At 35.6% G+C, this 14,364-nt stretch overlaps 1 protein-coding gene across 4 annotated transcripts in view; it reads right to left on the reverse strand.

The window, feature by feature from the left end:
• The window catches only part of CPNE4 (copine IV), a 518,534-nt gene that overhangs the window by 374,879 nt on the left and 129,291 nt on the right, over positions 1–14,364 (reverse strand). The gene's annotated exons all lie outside the window — the stretch shown is intronic.

The following is a 14,364-nucleotide window of genomic DNA, read 5'->3' on the forward strand; positions in this document are numbered from 1 at the left end:
GTCTTTTATATACTGAGAACTAAGTGATCTACTACTCACACTAGTTTTACATGTATTATCTCCTTTAAATATAAAAGTATTGAATATCTATTAAGCATTCAGTATGCACCAGCAACTATATTAAGTGATTCATAAGGATTATCTCAATAGATCCTTATAATAAACCCATGGAATAGGTTCTATTGTTATTATCCTCATTTTACAAATGATCAAATGCAGGCATAAGGGAAGTTGAGACATTTACAAAAGGTCACATGGATAAGCCAAGCAGTGTGATTCCAGGGCTTATAGCATCAACCCCTTCATTATCCTGCTAGCCAATTATTTAATCTTGACAACCATTCAGAGATGCAGTAATATGAAAGGCTCAGAGATGTTAAGTGGCTTTCCCAAGGTCACACAGTTAACCTGTGGTGAATCTCTGCCTTATTTCCAAACTGACCTCAGATCAAGCCAGGCTGCTACAACAGCTTCCTAAGTCATCCAGCAAAGTAATTTCAGGTTGAATGAAAGCCTGGTGGATCACACTACAAATAGTTAAGATCGATTCTGAGATAAACCAGCCAAGAGTTTGTTTTTCTTCTTATGGCACTCTTTCTGAATTTCAAATATTTTTTAGCAGTGAAACCATATTTCCCCCTTCACAGAACCCCAATATGTTTAATAGTTTAAAGTGATATTTTAGTAACACTTGAAATTTCTGTCATTTACTGTAATGTCAATCAATGGGAACACAATCTGAGAATTAGTGGTATCTTCACTTTAAAGGCATCTATGCCTTTAAGTGTATGTGTTGTAACATTTACAGTTAGCTGATCTTTGATAAGGGTGCGAAGAACACACAATGGAGAAGGATAGTCTCTTCAATAAATGGTGTTGGGAAAGCAAGATATCCATAAGCAGAAGAATGAAATTGAGCTCTTATTTCACATCATAATGAAAATCAACTAATAATGGATTAAAGACTTAAACATAAGACCTGAAACTGAAAAATTACTACAAGAAAATATAGAAAAAAAATTCTCAAAATTGATTTGTGCAATAATGTTTTCGAATATGACACTAAAAGCACAAGCACCAAAAGCAAACGTAGACAAGTGACATAGTGTCAAACCAAAAAGCTTATGCGCAACACAGAAAACAGTCAATAGACTGAAAAGGGAACCTATGATATGTGATAAAATATTTGTAAATCATATATCTAAAAAGAATTAATTTCTAAAATATATAATAAGCTCATAAAACACGATAGTAAAAACACAAATAACCTGATTTTTTAAATGGACAAAGGACCCAAATAGGCATTTCTCCAAAGAAGACGTAAAAATGGCCAACAGGTATGTAAAAAGGTGCTAAACATCACTCATCAGCAAGGAAATGAAAATTAAAATCACAACGAAGTATCACCTCACTCCTGTAAGCACAGGCATTATTTTTAAAAAACAAAAAACAAAAAACAGCTAGGGTTAGTGAGATTGTGGAGAAATTAGAACCTTTTTACACTGTTGGTGGGAATACAAAATGCTGCATCCATTATGGAAAACAGTATGGCAGTTCCTCAAAAAATTAAGAAGAAAACTACCTCTTATTAATCAATCCCACTTTTGGGGTATATATTCAAAGAACTGAAATCAGGCTCTTGAAGAAATACGTATACTCCCATGTTCATTGCAACATTATTCACAATAGCCAAAATATGGAAACAATCCAAATGTTTATCAACAGATGAATAAGCAAAGAAAGTGTTGTATAAACATGCAATGAAAGATTACCTAGTGTTAAAAAATAAGAAACATCTATTATTTGCAATCTGGAAGACATTATGGAACAGAAAGATATGATGCTAAGTGAAATAAGCCAGTCACAGGACAAACACTGCATGATTCCTCTTGAGGTATCTAAAATAATCAAAAATACAGAGGTTGACAAAAGAATGATGGTTACCCAGGGATGAGGAGGGGGCATACAGGAAGTTGTTGTTTAATAATTGCAAATTTACAGTAATTCCCAGAGATGTGCTGTACCACATAATGCCTATAGTTAACAATAAGGTATTGTCTACTTAAATATTTATTAAGAGGGCAGATCTCATGTTAACGGTTCTTAGCAGAAAAACAAACAAACAAAAATCCAAAGAGACACAAGGAAACTTTTGAAGATGATGTATATATATATGTGTGTGTGTATGTGTGTGTATATATACACACACACACACATACATACACACTTATCTGGATTGTGGTGATACCAGTATGAGTACCACATATGTCTAAACTTGCCAAATTGTATACATTAATTTTATGAAGTTTTTGTATAACAATTACACCTGAATAAAGCTGGAGAAAAATAAAAATTTGGGATGTGGGTTGTTTTCTGTTACGTATTTTAAATATTAAAATATATTTTAGAAAATATTCTGTAATTGGGATAGTGGTTGCACAGGTGTATACGTTAATCAAAACTCATCAAGCTACGAGGTTTTTTTTTTTTTTAACTTTTGAGTTCGGGGTACATGTGCATGTTTGTTACATAGGTAAACTTGTGTCATAGGGATTTGTTGTGTGGATTATTTCATCACCCAGGTATTAAGCCTAGTACCCATTAGTTACTTTTCCTGATCCTCTCCCTCCTCCCGCCTTTCACCCTCCAATAGCCCCCAGTGTATGTCGTTCCCTGCTATGTGTACATATGTTCTCAATATTTAGCTCCCACTTATAAGTGAGAACAGGTGATATTTGGTTTTCTGTTCTGGTATTAGTTTGCTAAGGAAAATAGCCTCCAGCTTTATCCATGCTTCTACAAAGGACATAACCTTATTCTTTTTATGACTGAATCGCATTTCATAATGTATATGTACCACATTTTCTTTATCCAGTCTATTATCAATGGGCATTTGATTCCATGTTTGAAGCAAGACTGTTGGCTGACTAGAATTACCTGGTGCTCATCTCACCTCCACAAAAAGGGACAAAAACAACCAATAAACAACTACTTGTCATCTAGAATAACTGAAGAAGTACACTGAAGGGCACCATAGGAATGGCAAAAGTCTCTGTGGAGTATGAAAGCCCAGGATAGAACCATAGAGAGGGAGGCAAGGAGTCTCACCTCTGCCACACTGTCTTTCCTGCCAAGATTGGCTCAGAGTTCAGGGGACTTCATCTTACAGGAAAAAAGGTAAGCTGTAGATCCCCAACAGTCCCCATTGCCCCTATAAAAATCCTTGCTATAGGAGAGACTCTGAATCCTCACAGATCCCAAATTCAGTTTGCAGAATAGCCAATATTTGCATAGTTGCATTGCCATCGAGATGGAAGCCACCTTAACTACCCATGATCCAAGCTGCTACAGCTCAGTGCCACCTTGAAACCAGACCCAGAAATGCTATTCTTCAGAAAGGAAGGGGAAATACAGACTTTCCCAGACAAGCAAATGTTGAGGGAATTCATTACCAGTAGACCAGCCTTACAAGAAATGCTTAAGGGTGTGCTACAACTAGAAATAAAAGAACAATATGCACTATCATGAAAACACATGCAAGTATAAAACTCACCAGTAGAGGTCAATTTATAAATTAAACTCAGAATACCCCAGTGATATAATGGTGCTATATAAATCTCTTAATTCTCTACTATAAAGGTTTAAAGTAAAAACAGTCAAAAACAACAACAGCTATATTTAGTGACTAAGGAACACATAATGGATTTTTTAAAGGTAAATTAAGGCAATGAAAATATAAATGGAGGGCAGAGAAAAATTCTAGAGCATCTTTAAGCAACCAAACTTAAGTTGTGATCAGCTTATAATAGTGTATTATAACTACAAAACTCTTTGTATTAGCGACATGGTAACTACAAAGAAAGAAATTACAACAGATGCACAAATGAGAAAGAGAATGGAAATAAAGCTTAGCACCGTAGAAAACCAGAAAACCAGATGTAAACAACAATAGAGAAAGAAAGGAAGAAAGAATTTTAAAAACAATCAGAAAACAATTAAAAATAGTAGAAGTAACTCTTTATCTATTATTAACAACCTTGAATATAACTAAACTAAACTCTCCACTTAAAATGTATAGAGTGGATGAATAGGTTAAAAGACAAAAAACAAGATCCAACTACATGCTGCCTATAGGAAACTCACCTCATTTTTAAATGCAAACATAGACTAAAAATGAAGGGATGAAAAAAGATGTTCCATGCAGACAGAAACAAAAAGTACGTAGCCATACTTATATCAGATAAAGAAGACTTTAAGTAGAAAACCGTAAAAAGAGACAAAGAGCATTATAAAATAATAAAAAAATCAATTCAACAAAGAATATAGCAATTGTAAAAATATAGGCACTCAATGCGAGAGCACCCAGATATATAAAGTAAATATTATTAGACCTAAAGGGAGAGGGAGTCAGCAATACAGTAATGGTAGGAGACGTCAACACACAATTATCAATAATGTACAGGTCATGGAGACAATTCGACAGATAAATATCAGACTTAAACTGCACAAAAGACCAAATGAACCTAACAGACATTTGCAGAACATTTCACACAATAGCTGAAGAATACACTTTATTCTCAAATTCACATGGAATGTTCTCCGGGATATATAACATGTTAGGCCATAAAACAAGTCTTAAGCATATAAAGATCACACCAATTATCCTTTCTGACCACAATGTTATAAAACTAGAAACCAACAAAAAAAGCTTCAGAAACTGTACAAATACATGGAAATTAAACAACATGCTCCTAAACAACAAATGGGTCAATGAAAAAATTAAAAGGGAAATTAAAATTTTTATTGGGATACATAAAAAAATGGAAATACATCATACCAAAACCTGTGGAACACAGCAAAATCAGTTCTAAAAGGGTCATTTATGGTAATGAATGCATAAAAAAGAAGAAAGATTTCCAATAAACAACCTAACAGTGCACCTCAAGAAACTTAGAGGAACAAGAACAAACTCAACCCAAAATTGATAGAAGGAAGGAAATAATAAAGCTCAGAGCAGAAATAAACAATATAGAGACTACAAAAAAAGATTCAAAAGATCAGTGAAATGAAGTTGCTTTTTTAAAAAGATAAAACTGACAGAACCTTTAGATAGTTTAAACTATTATTAACAACTGTACAACAACAAATTTGATAACACAGAAGAAATAGATAAATCCCTGGACACATACAACCTACCTAGATTAAATTATGAAGAAATAGAAAACCTGAATGGACCAATAACCAGTGAAGAAACTGAGTCAGTAATAAAAATACATTTATCAAAGAAAAGCTCAGGACCTGATGGCTTTACTGCTGAATACACCAAACATTTAAGAAAAATTAATACCAATTCTCCTCAAACTAGTCCAGAAGATTGACCTCAAAAGCACAAGCAAAAATATACGACTGGGATTACACCAAACTAAAAAGCTTTTGCACAGCAAAGGAAACTATTAACAGAGTAAAGAGACAACTTACAGAATGGGGGAAAATATTTGCAAACTAGACACCTAACAAAGGGCTAATATTCATTCAGAATATATAAGAAACTTAGCATCAAAAAAATCCTAAATTACCTGATTTAAAAATGAACAAAGACTTAAAAAGACATTTCTCAAAAGACATACATATGATCAACCAGTAAATTTTTTAAATGTTCAATATTGCTAATTATCAGGAAAATGTAAATGAAAACCACAATGAGATACCTCACCAAGTTAAAATGGCTATTATCAAGAAGACAAAAGAAAATAAAATAAGTGTTGGCAAGGATGTAAAGAAAAGGGAGCACTTACACACTATTGGTGGGATTGTAAACTAGTACAGCCACTACGCAAATAGTATGGAAGTTTCTCAAAAAATTAAAAATAGAACTATTATCCAGCAATCCCACTACCAGGCATATATCCAAATAAAATAAGATCAGTATGTTGAAGAGACATCTGCACTCCCATGTTTATTGCAGTATTACTTACAATAGCCAAGATATTCAATCAACCTAAATGTCCAATAACGAATGAATGGATAAGATAGTGTGATATATTTGCACAACACAATACTGTCTAGTCATAAAAAGGAGTGAAATCTTGTTATTTGCACCAACATGGATGAACCTGGAGAACATCATATTAAGTGAAATACGCCAGACACAGAAAGACACTGCCTAATCTTACTTATATGTAGAATCTTTTTTTAAGAAAGTTGGTATCATAGAAGCAGAGAGTAGAACAGTGGATAGCAGAGGCTGAGAAGGGGTGCAGAGAGGGGTGGATGAGGAGATGTTGGTCAATGGGTACAAAGTTACAATTAGAAAGAATACCTTCTGGTGTTTTAATGCACAGTAGAGTGAAGATGGTTAATAGTAAAATGCTGTATTTTACAAAATAATGAGAAGAGAGGCTTTTGAAAATTCTAACCACAAAATAAATGATAAATGCATGAGATGATGCATATACTACTCTGACTGGATAATTATATAAAACATGAAATTATCTCCCATCAATATATACAGTTAGTGTGTCAATTAAAAGTAATTTCTTAAAAATAAGCATTCTACAAAATAATTTTACATTAATTTTTCATTTTGATCTTGAGCTAATTTTATTTAATTTGTTTTGTTTTTCATAAACTGAATATAAAAATTTATACTAACAAATTAAACTACAAGTTAATCCATTTGGAAAGAAAAACCTTATCAAGCTGAACATCTAAAATGAATGCATTTTGATGTATTTTATATGTAAATTATCTCACTAAAGTTGATAAAAAGGAAGAAATTATATTTATATTTCAAACAAATAATTGCAGTACCTCTGAAGTAATTAGGCTATCTCAGAACACAATTTGGAAACCTTGAAATTCAAACTAACATTTGGTGAATCAGAATGGGGAAGTTGAGAACTGTTTGTGTCCCAAGGTTCAAATAAACAATGAAGAACTTCAATTCTCATTCCAGGAACTTCAATGGCTAAAAAACTTATCTAATCCCCAATAGCCAGCAAGGAAAATCTGCTACCCTGTCTATATTCTGTTGCCTTTGAAGGAGACAGAAGCGAAAACCAGGTGAATTTTCAGCAAATAATTCACTTTGTTTTGTATATGATCTCAGTGAGAGACCCAAGGAAGGAGGATAAACTCCAGTAGAGACCTGGAGTGAAGCAGAGAAGAGACAACTCTCAAACGCTGACTAAACGCTCCCTGTCTTATGTGGAGAGAAATAAAGAGGAGCATGAAGAAATTCACAGCCAAAAAGATGTACGAAAACAAAATTAAGCCTGATAGAACCATGTTAGGAACTACTCCATTTCCCTCATCCTCAAATGGCAGGAAATGTCCCTCAAGCATCCTCTCACAACCCCATGCAACCTAGTTACTACAAATGCATATACAGTTTACACACAAACACATAAACAAAAACTCTTTTAGATCAAACTTCTTGCTTCAGGCACCAGTAATCCTACTTACATGTGAAAGGGATTAGCCTAAGGGGGTAGCTGAGTTCTAATGAGTTGAGTTCTTCTTCTTCTGCTAAATGAGAAAAGGATGGTTCTCAAAAATCCAAGTGTCTTTAGAGGGAGAATATGGAGAAATGGACCATGGAAATGAAATCCATCTAACCATTCAATTACAAACATCCACTGTGCCAAGGGCTGTGATAAGTTATGGGGATGCAAGAATCAATGAAGTAGTCACAGTTTCAGTATCCCAGAATCACTTCCCCAGTGACCTCTAGACTCATCTCCACTGCTCTGCTTCTAGCCATGGGACACTTTTATTACTTTAGTTCTCAGAAAAGTTTGAACCTGAAAAAGCGTATCTTTTTTTTTTTTTACAAAGCATTTTTCTCAAAGAATGACACATAAGCAATAATATGTTCGATAATAACACATAGTGAGCACTCACTCTGTACCAGACACTTTTCTAAGCACTTTACATATATTAACTTATTTAATCCTCACAGTGACTCTAATGAGGTAGGTACCATTATGGTACCCATTTTGCAGATGAGGAAATTAAGGCATAGAAAGGTTTGAGCAATTCGCCCATTCTCACAGCTTATAATGGCTGGTCCAGGACTTAAGCTTAAACAGTCCAGCCCCATAGTCTGAGCTCTGAACTACTACTATGCCATGCACCATTGGGAACCTTTAGGAGGTCAGGCTAAAACCATACAACTTGGGGATAAGGGAGAGTTCAAATATTCCCTAAAGCAGATTTAATTTCTACTAAAAATTCAGTTTTAAAAGAATCAAAAAAGCTACAGCCAATGAGTGGGGCATTTCCACACATGTCAGCGGAGCATATATTGTTACTACCCTCTAATAAAGCATTCTGGCAATTTCTTCTTTTTTTTTTTTAAGACAGAGTCTCGCCCTGTTGCCCAGCATTCTGGCAATTTCAGTCAGAAACTTTAAGAACGTTCCTACTCTTTATCATGATAATTCTACTGCTAGGAAAAAAAAAAAATCCTAAATACAGGGTGATGGGGGCCAGATGCCCCGTATATATAAGAAATTTATCCTGTAAATATTCATTGAAAATTCATATCCAATAATGGTAAGCTCGTTAAACCAACTGTGGTAGATTTTCTATGTGAAATATTATACAATCATTTAAAATGATGTTTATGACTACTTTTGATAATATACATATATATACACATACATGCTTTATCATGAAATTATAAAAAGGGCAGGATACAAACTATAAATACTGTATGGGTTTCACTCCAATTACTATCATATCATCACAACAAACACAAATCCTATGTTTAACAGATATTCTTTAAATCAATACTACTAAATGAAGCCAAACTAATAGCACAAACCTGGGAGATTTAAGTAACACAAAAGATGAGAAATTGAGGTGCAAACAATGTAAGTCCCCTACAAACCACAAAGGTGAACACTAATAGGGAAAATATGTATGTAAAGAATAAAAAAAAATAATTGCACAAGTGTCAAATAGCAAAATCTTGTCTTGGCACAGTTTGCATAGAAAATATCTGAGTTTTAATTGATCACAAACCACATGACCATTCTTAATGGAGTTATAGAAAGTATTAATAGAAGTAAATAGTGCAGGTTCCTGATGTTATTGCTCCACTGTTTCTCCCTTGATGAAATTCTCCACTGTACTTGATACCTCCTGGTGCCACATTTTAAGAGGCATGGATGCCTTACCTTATTTTACCATCCTGAAATCAGGGACCTACCAACACCATGACCTTTATTTACCTCATAATCTTAGACATTAAACATAGTTTTTCTCTATAAAATGTTCAGGAATACTCACTCTAAAATCCATGGCCAGAAAAACGAGTGTTTAATTTTGGGAATGATTAAGAGTTTGGTTTAAAGACAAGCTTAATAGAAGTAAATGCTGGATACAAAAGAGGGCAGATTCCTAGCGGGCAGGAATATCAATACCACACACTCCAGATCAACATGAAACACGTGGTTTTAGATGAGGACATTGATGAAAGGAATAATTTGGATGCCTAGAACCAAAGGAGAGAAAAACATATCAATTTTATAGACTACTGGTAATTCATTGGGTTATTCTGCCTCCACAGAGAACCGGATGAGAGAGGTGCAATGTCATGAAGACAACATGGGTATTGGAGACACAAAGATATGAGTTCAAATCCTAATACCACTTCTCACTAGTCTCGTGACCTTGAGCATATACATTTCCTATGTGAATGTCAGTTTTCTCACCAGTAGAATGGGTTATCACAGTCCCTATCTTATAATACTGTCATGAGGATTATATGAATATGCATGTAATGACTTAGCATATGGTGCATAACACTCTGGTGCTCATTATTCTGAGAGGAGGACAGTGAAGGATAGCAGGAGCACAGTTTTGAAGTCAGACAGTCTGGGTTCAATTTGTCATAGCTTCTTCACTTACCACTTGTGTGACCTGGAGCAATTTACTTAACACCTCTGTGCCTCTGCACTATACACAATTTTTTTTTTTTGTCTAGTATACCTCAATAAAGATAGAAAAAAAAATAGGCTGGGCACAGTGGCTCACACCTGTAATCCCAGCACTCTGGGAGGCCAAGGCAGGAGGATTGCTGAAGGCCAGGAGTTTGAGACCAGCTAAGCAATGTATCGAGATTCCATTTTTACAAAAAATAAAATTAGCCAGGTGTGGTGGCATGTGCCTATAGTCCTAGCTAGTTGGGAGGCTGAGGTAGGAAAATTCTTTGATCCCGGGAATTTGAGGCTGCAGTTTTCCCATCAAAGTTTTCCCAAATGGGAATCTGATGCAAAATCACAGTGGAAACTTTGTGAACAAGTGAAGAATTTGAGCTATGATTGCACCACTGCACTCCAACCTGGGCAACAGAGAGAGAGACTCTGTCTCTTAAAGAAAAAAAAAAGAGGATGGAAAAAATAAAATAAAATATAGATGAGCACAAGTTGCAAGATTGTTTTGATAATTAAATATGACAATATATATAAAGTGCTTAGGAGAGTACCTGATACATAGTTTAAGTACTCTCAATATATTGAAGGTATTACAAATAGATCATCATTGTCATTCATAAAGAGATAAAATAGAATGAAATTACAAAGGAAATACGATTTTTAAGGAGATAATTATCAATAGTGAGTCTAATTAAACATGCAAATAGGCACCCAGGAAAAGTGTCAAAAACACCTCCTTTGAAATGTTGAAGGTGATTCAATCTAGAGGCAGAAGACTCCTAATTGTTCATGTCCTCTCAAACCCTCCAATCTGTAATTCCATCTTTCAAATGACCAGCATGGGACTCAAGGTACACTATAAAAACTGCTAGGGACCAATGCTCCATTTGAATGCCCAGAATGTGGCTTGCCAGTTCTTGAGGCTAAGGATGCGAGTAAGGCTAATGTCATGGTGTTTTCCTCTATGCATGAAACCAGATGTTATTCCTCTGGCTGATGAAATTATCTTCAGGGTATATAAGAGAATTAAGAGCCAACACAGATTTCAACTCAAATACTTTTTGCTCATCTGTAACCTGAATTTCCCTTCTTGTGTAATTCTGTTTTCAGACGTTATGACATTGAAAATGTTGAGATTTTAATTATAAGGAATCCAATTAGTCACATATGCAATCCAGTAATCTTATTTTCCTATATCTAAGTGCATCACTTAAAAATTGAACATCATGGAACCATCAGCCTCTGGTCACAGGGACATAACCTCAGGCAACAAGGAGAAAATATTCTCTGGCTGTAATATTTGATTTTGTTTTCTCTTATATTCAATGCTCAGGGTAAGATTTCTAATATCACCAAGATCAGCCTTCTTTTTCTTTTTTTTTTTTTAAGAAATTATTCTTATTAAGGATGTGTTAAGGGGGAGGTATAAAGCAACATCAAAGTTTTCCCACATGGGAGTCTGATGCAAAATCACAGTGGAAACTTTGTGAACAAGTGAAGAAAACTGTTTTTTTTTATCATCTGTCATGCTAGGTGTTACCCATCCAAACGTTACAAGTCAACAAAGTGTGAACAGAAAATCTTTCGAGAAAGAAGCTTGTCTGTGATATCCAGAGAGAATGTTTTAATTGAATTAATTTTCATTTTCTAGCTCTGGTCTATGTCCACAACTGGGAGGTTAACAGTGTTCCGAGACCTAGCCAAGGGAGCGTGGGAGTATAGTCTAAACTCAAAGGCCTCCAGGGGCCACTTTTGTAGGGCAAGTGAGTGAGGCAGGCTGACTAGCAGGAGGCACAAGCACAAACCTCATATTTTGTTAAAGAGAGAAGATGGTCATTATCACCAGCTCATTGTTGCCATAGGATTAAAGACCCCACACTGCCAGATTTTCTGTTTTTTTCATAAAAAAACAGAGATCTGGAGTTTTATGAAAACTCTCATGATCTTTAAGTTTTGGCAACTACTACAAAGCTTGTTGGAACACTGTGAAGACTAGACAAAATACGTCTGCAGGCAACAGAAAGGCCACCAGAGTCAAGTTTGCAAGCTTTGATAAAGCAGAAATAACATGGACTTTGGAAGCAACCAGATTCCAGCTTTACTGTTTACTAGTTGTATGACCCTGGGCAATGTATTAATTCTCAAGCCTTAGCTATCTTTTCTAGTTAGTAAAGCTTTTATTGCAGAATAATTGTGAGGATAGAATGTAAAATATGTAAATATGTAAAATAATACATAACTGGCATCAACACAGATTGATGGCTACTTTAATTCATCACAGAAATGTTAATATTGCTCGTCCCATTTTCATAAAAGTTCTAGGCTTTGGAGTAATGGAAAATTGAATACCTTAGGTACAGGTAAAATTGCTATTTTGAGTTTTATCCTCATGGTTTAATACATGAAAGGGTGCTGGCCCACTATTATCCCAAGCATGAGAGGAACCTGTTTTTTAGAGTTCTTCCACAAGCCCTCTAGCCCAGAAAATTCCAAAGCCCACTTCTCTGGGCAAGCTCAACAACATGGGCACACATTACCCCTTCTGTGCTGCTAACAGGGATGCTAGGCCATATGGTGACCAAATCCTACATCTGGGAAGTGGAGTGGGGAGGGGGAAGAGAAAATGAAAAATAGTGGAGGGATCGGGATTAATCACCAGAATTATAAGGAGTTCAAACAACTCTACAGGAAAAAAAAATCTAATGATCTCATCAAAAAATGGGCGAAAGATATGAATAGATACTTCTCAGAAGAAGACATACAAGTGGCAAACAGGCATATGAAAAGGTGCTCAACATCACTGATCATCAGAAAAATGCAAATCAAAACTACAGTGAGATATCATCTCATCCCACTTAAAATGGCTTGTATTCAAAGACAGGCAATAACATGCTGGCGAGGATGTGGAGAAAAGGGAACCCTTGTACACTGTTGGCGGGGACGTAAATTAGTGCAACCACCATTATGGCATGATTTATTTTAGTCCCCCTCCACATAAAGGTAACCTAGGCACCCTTGAGGTGGTCGTCCTACCACACATTCAGGGAAAGAAAAAGATTTAAGTCAAGATCTCATGTTGAGTCCTCTTTCTCAAGGTCACATGACTGTCTGAGACCCCAGCTCTCTGTCTCTAAGATTGTGTGAGATTACTGGACACTGAGGTTTTTGAGGACACAAGCCATGGTGCTCAACACATGCTGGGGTTAATTTAAATAGCTGTGTTGCTTTTTCACAGAGCTATTATCAGCAGGAAATAACATAAGTAGATGGATATTGTGAATATAAAATACTATATGGATATATTATTGCTACAAACAATAATCTTGTAGTAGAGTCCACTGATAATTGATATGTTACATATAACCACACTAATCATCACTAACAATAATTACCAACAACTCACCAAATCCCATGGTTCATCATAACATGTTTCCATATGGAATTGATCCAAAGGTAGGTAGTTTTCAGAATTACTTAGAGCTTCCAAGAAAGATCCCAATAATTGTGTATTAAAATTCAATGAAAAAATTGAATTAATATTGATTGAAGTAACCTCCTAGAACTTTGGAGTATAATTTGGGTGTTCCCAATGAGAACAAGTACTCTGCCAACGATAGGGTCACTGCCAAGGGCCACACACTTATGAGCTTGGTTCTACCCAGGCATGCCCAGGAATAGACCACATGCTCCAGTGAACTGAATATAAGTCTTTAGCTTACAAGAGTCCTTGCCTTCTGACTCTCTGAGAAGTGTTTGTACCACTCGATTATGATGCTTAGTTCCAGGAGCTAGTGAACACATCAGGACTCACCAGAAAGCAGGAAGATATTATTTCCACTCCTCAAAGGAAGATGAAAAGCATTCTAAATTATCATTACACTTAACTGTCACCATATACTGCCATCATGACATTGCCAGGAGCTGATGAAGAGGGATTTTTTTAAAAGGATATGATCCTAAATTAGGGAAATGAAAGGGTATGAAATGAAACTCTCAGTTTGCAATGTATTTCAAAGTCATAAGTTTTTTTATTCCCTCCTTTCTGTCAATAAAAATCATGGCCATTATTAAAGATTTACTATAAGTTTTCACCTAATAAAAATATTTCCGGCCAGGCATGGTGGCTCACACCTGTAATTTCAGCACTTTAGGAGGCTGAGGCAGGTTGGTGGACCCATCTGGTATGAGTAGGAAAAATAGAGGAGTTGCAGGCAGGGCTGCAAATGCTGCCTTGAAGGGTCCTCCCACTGTGATCCAGCTTCTGCTAGATGGCCCAGTTGTTTGGTTCTGGGACTGCCATCTTCTCCTTTTGTCCCTCTCACCCAGAGGAGTGCTGGCTCCCTTAGAGGGTTGGGAAAAGGGCAGAACCCTTGATTTGAAACATTTGCCAATGTCTGTGGTGTAAATACTCCCTGACTTGCAA

The sequence above is a fragment of the Mandrillus leucophaeus genome, unplaced genomic scaffold (assembly GCF_000951045.1).
Source record: "Mandrillus leucophaeus isolate KB7577 unplaced genomic scaffold, Mleu.le_1.0 Scaffold186, whole genome shotgun sequence".
Classification (NCBI taxonomy): Eukaryota; Metazoa; Chordata; class Mammalia; order Primates; family Cercopithecidae; genus Mandrillus; species Mandrillus leucophaeus.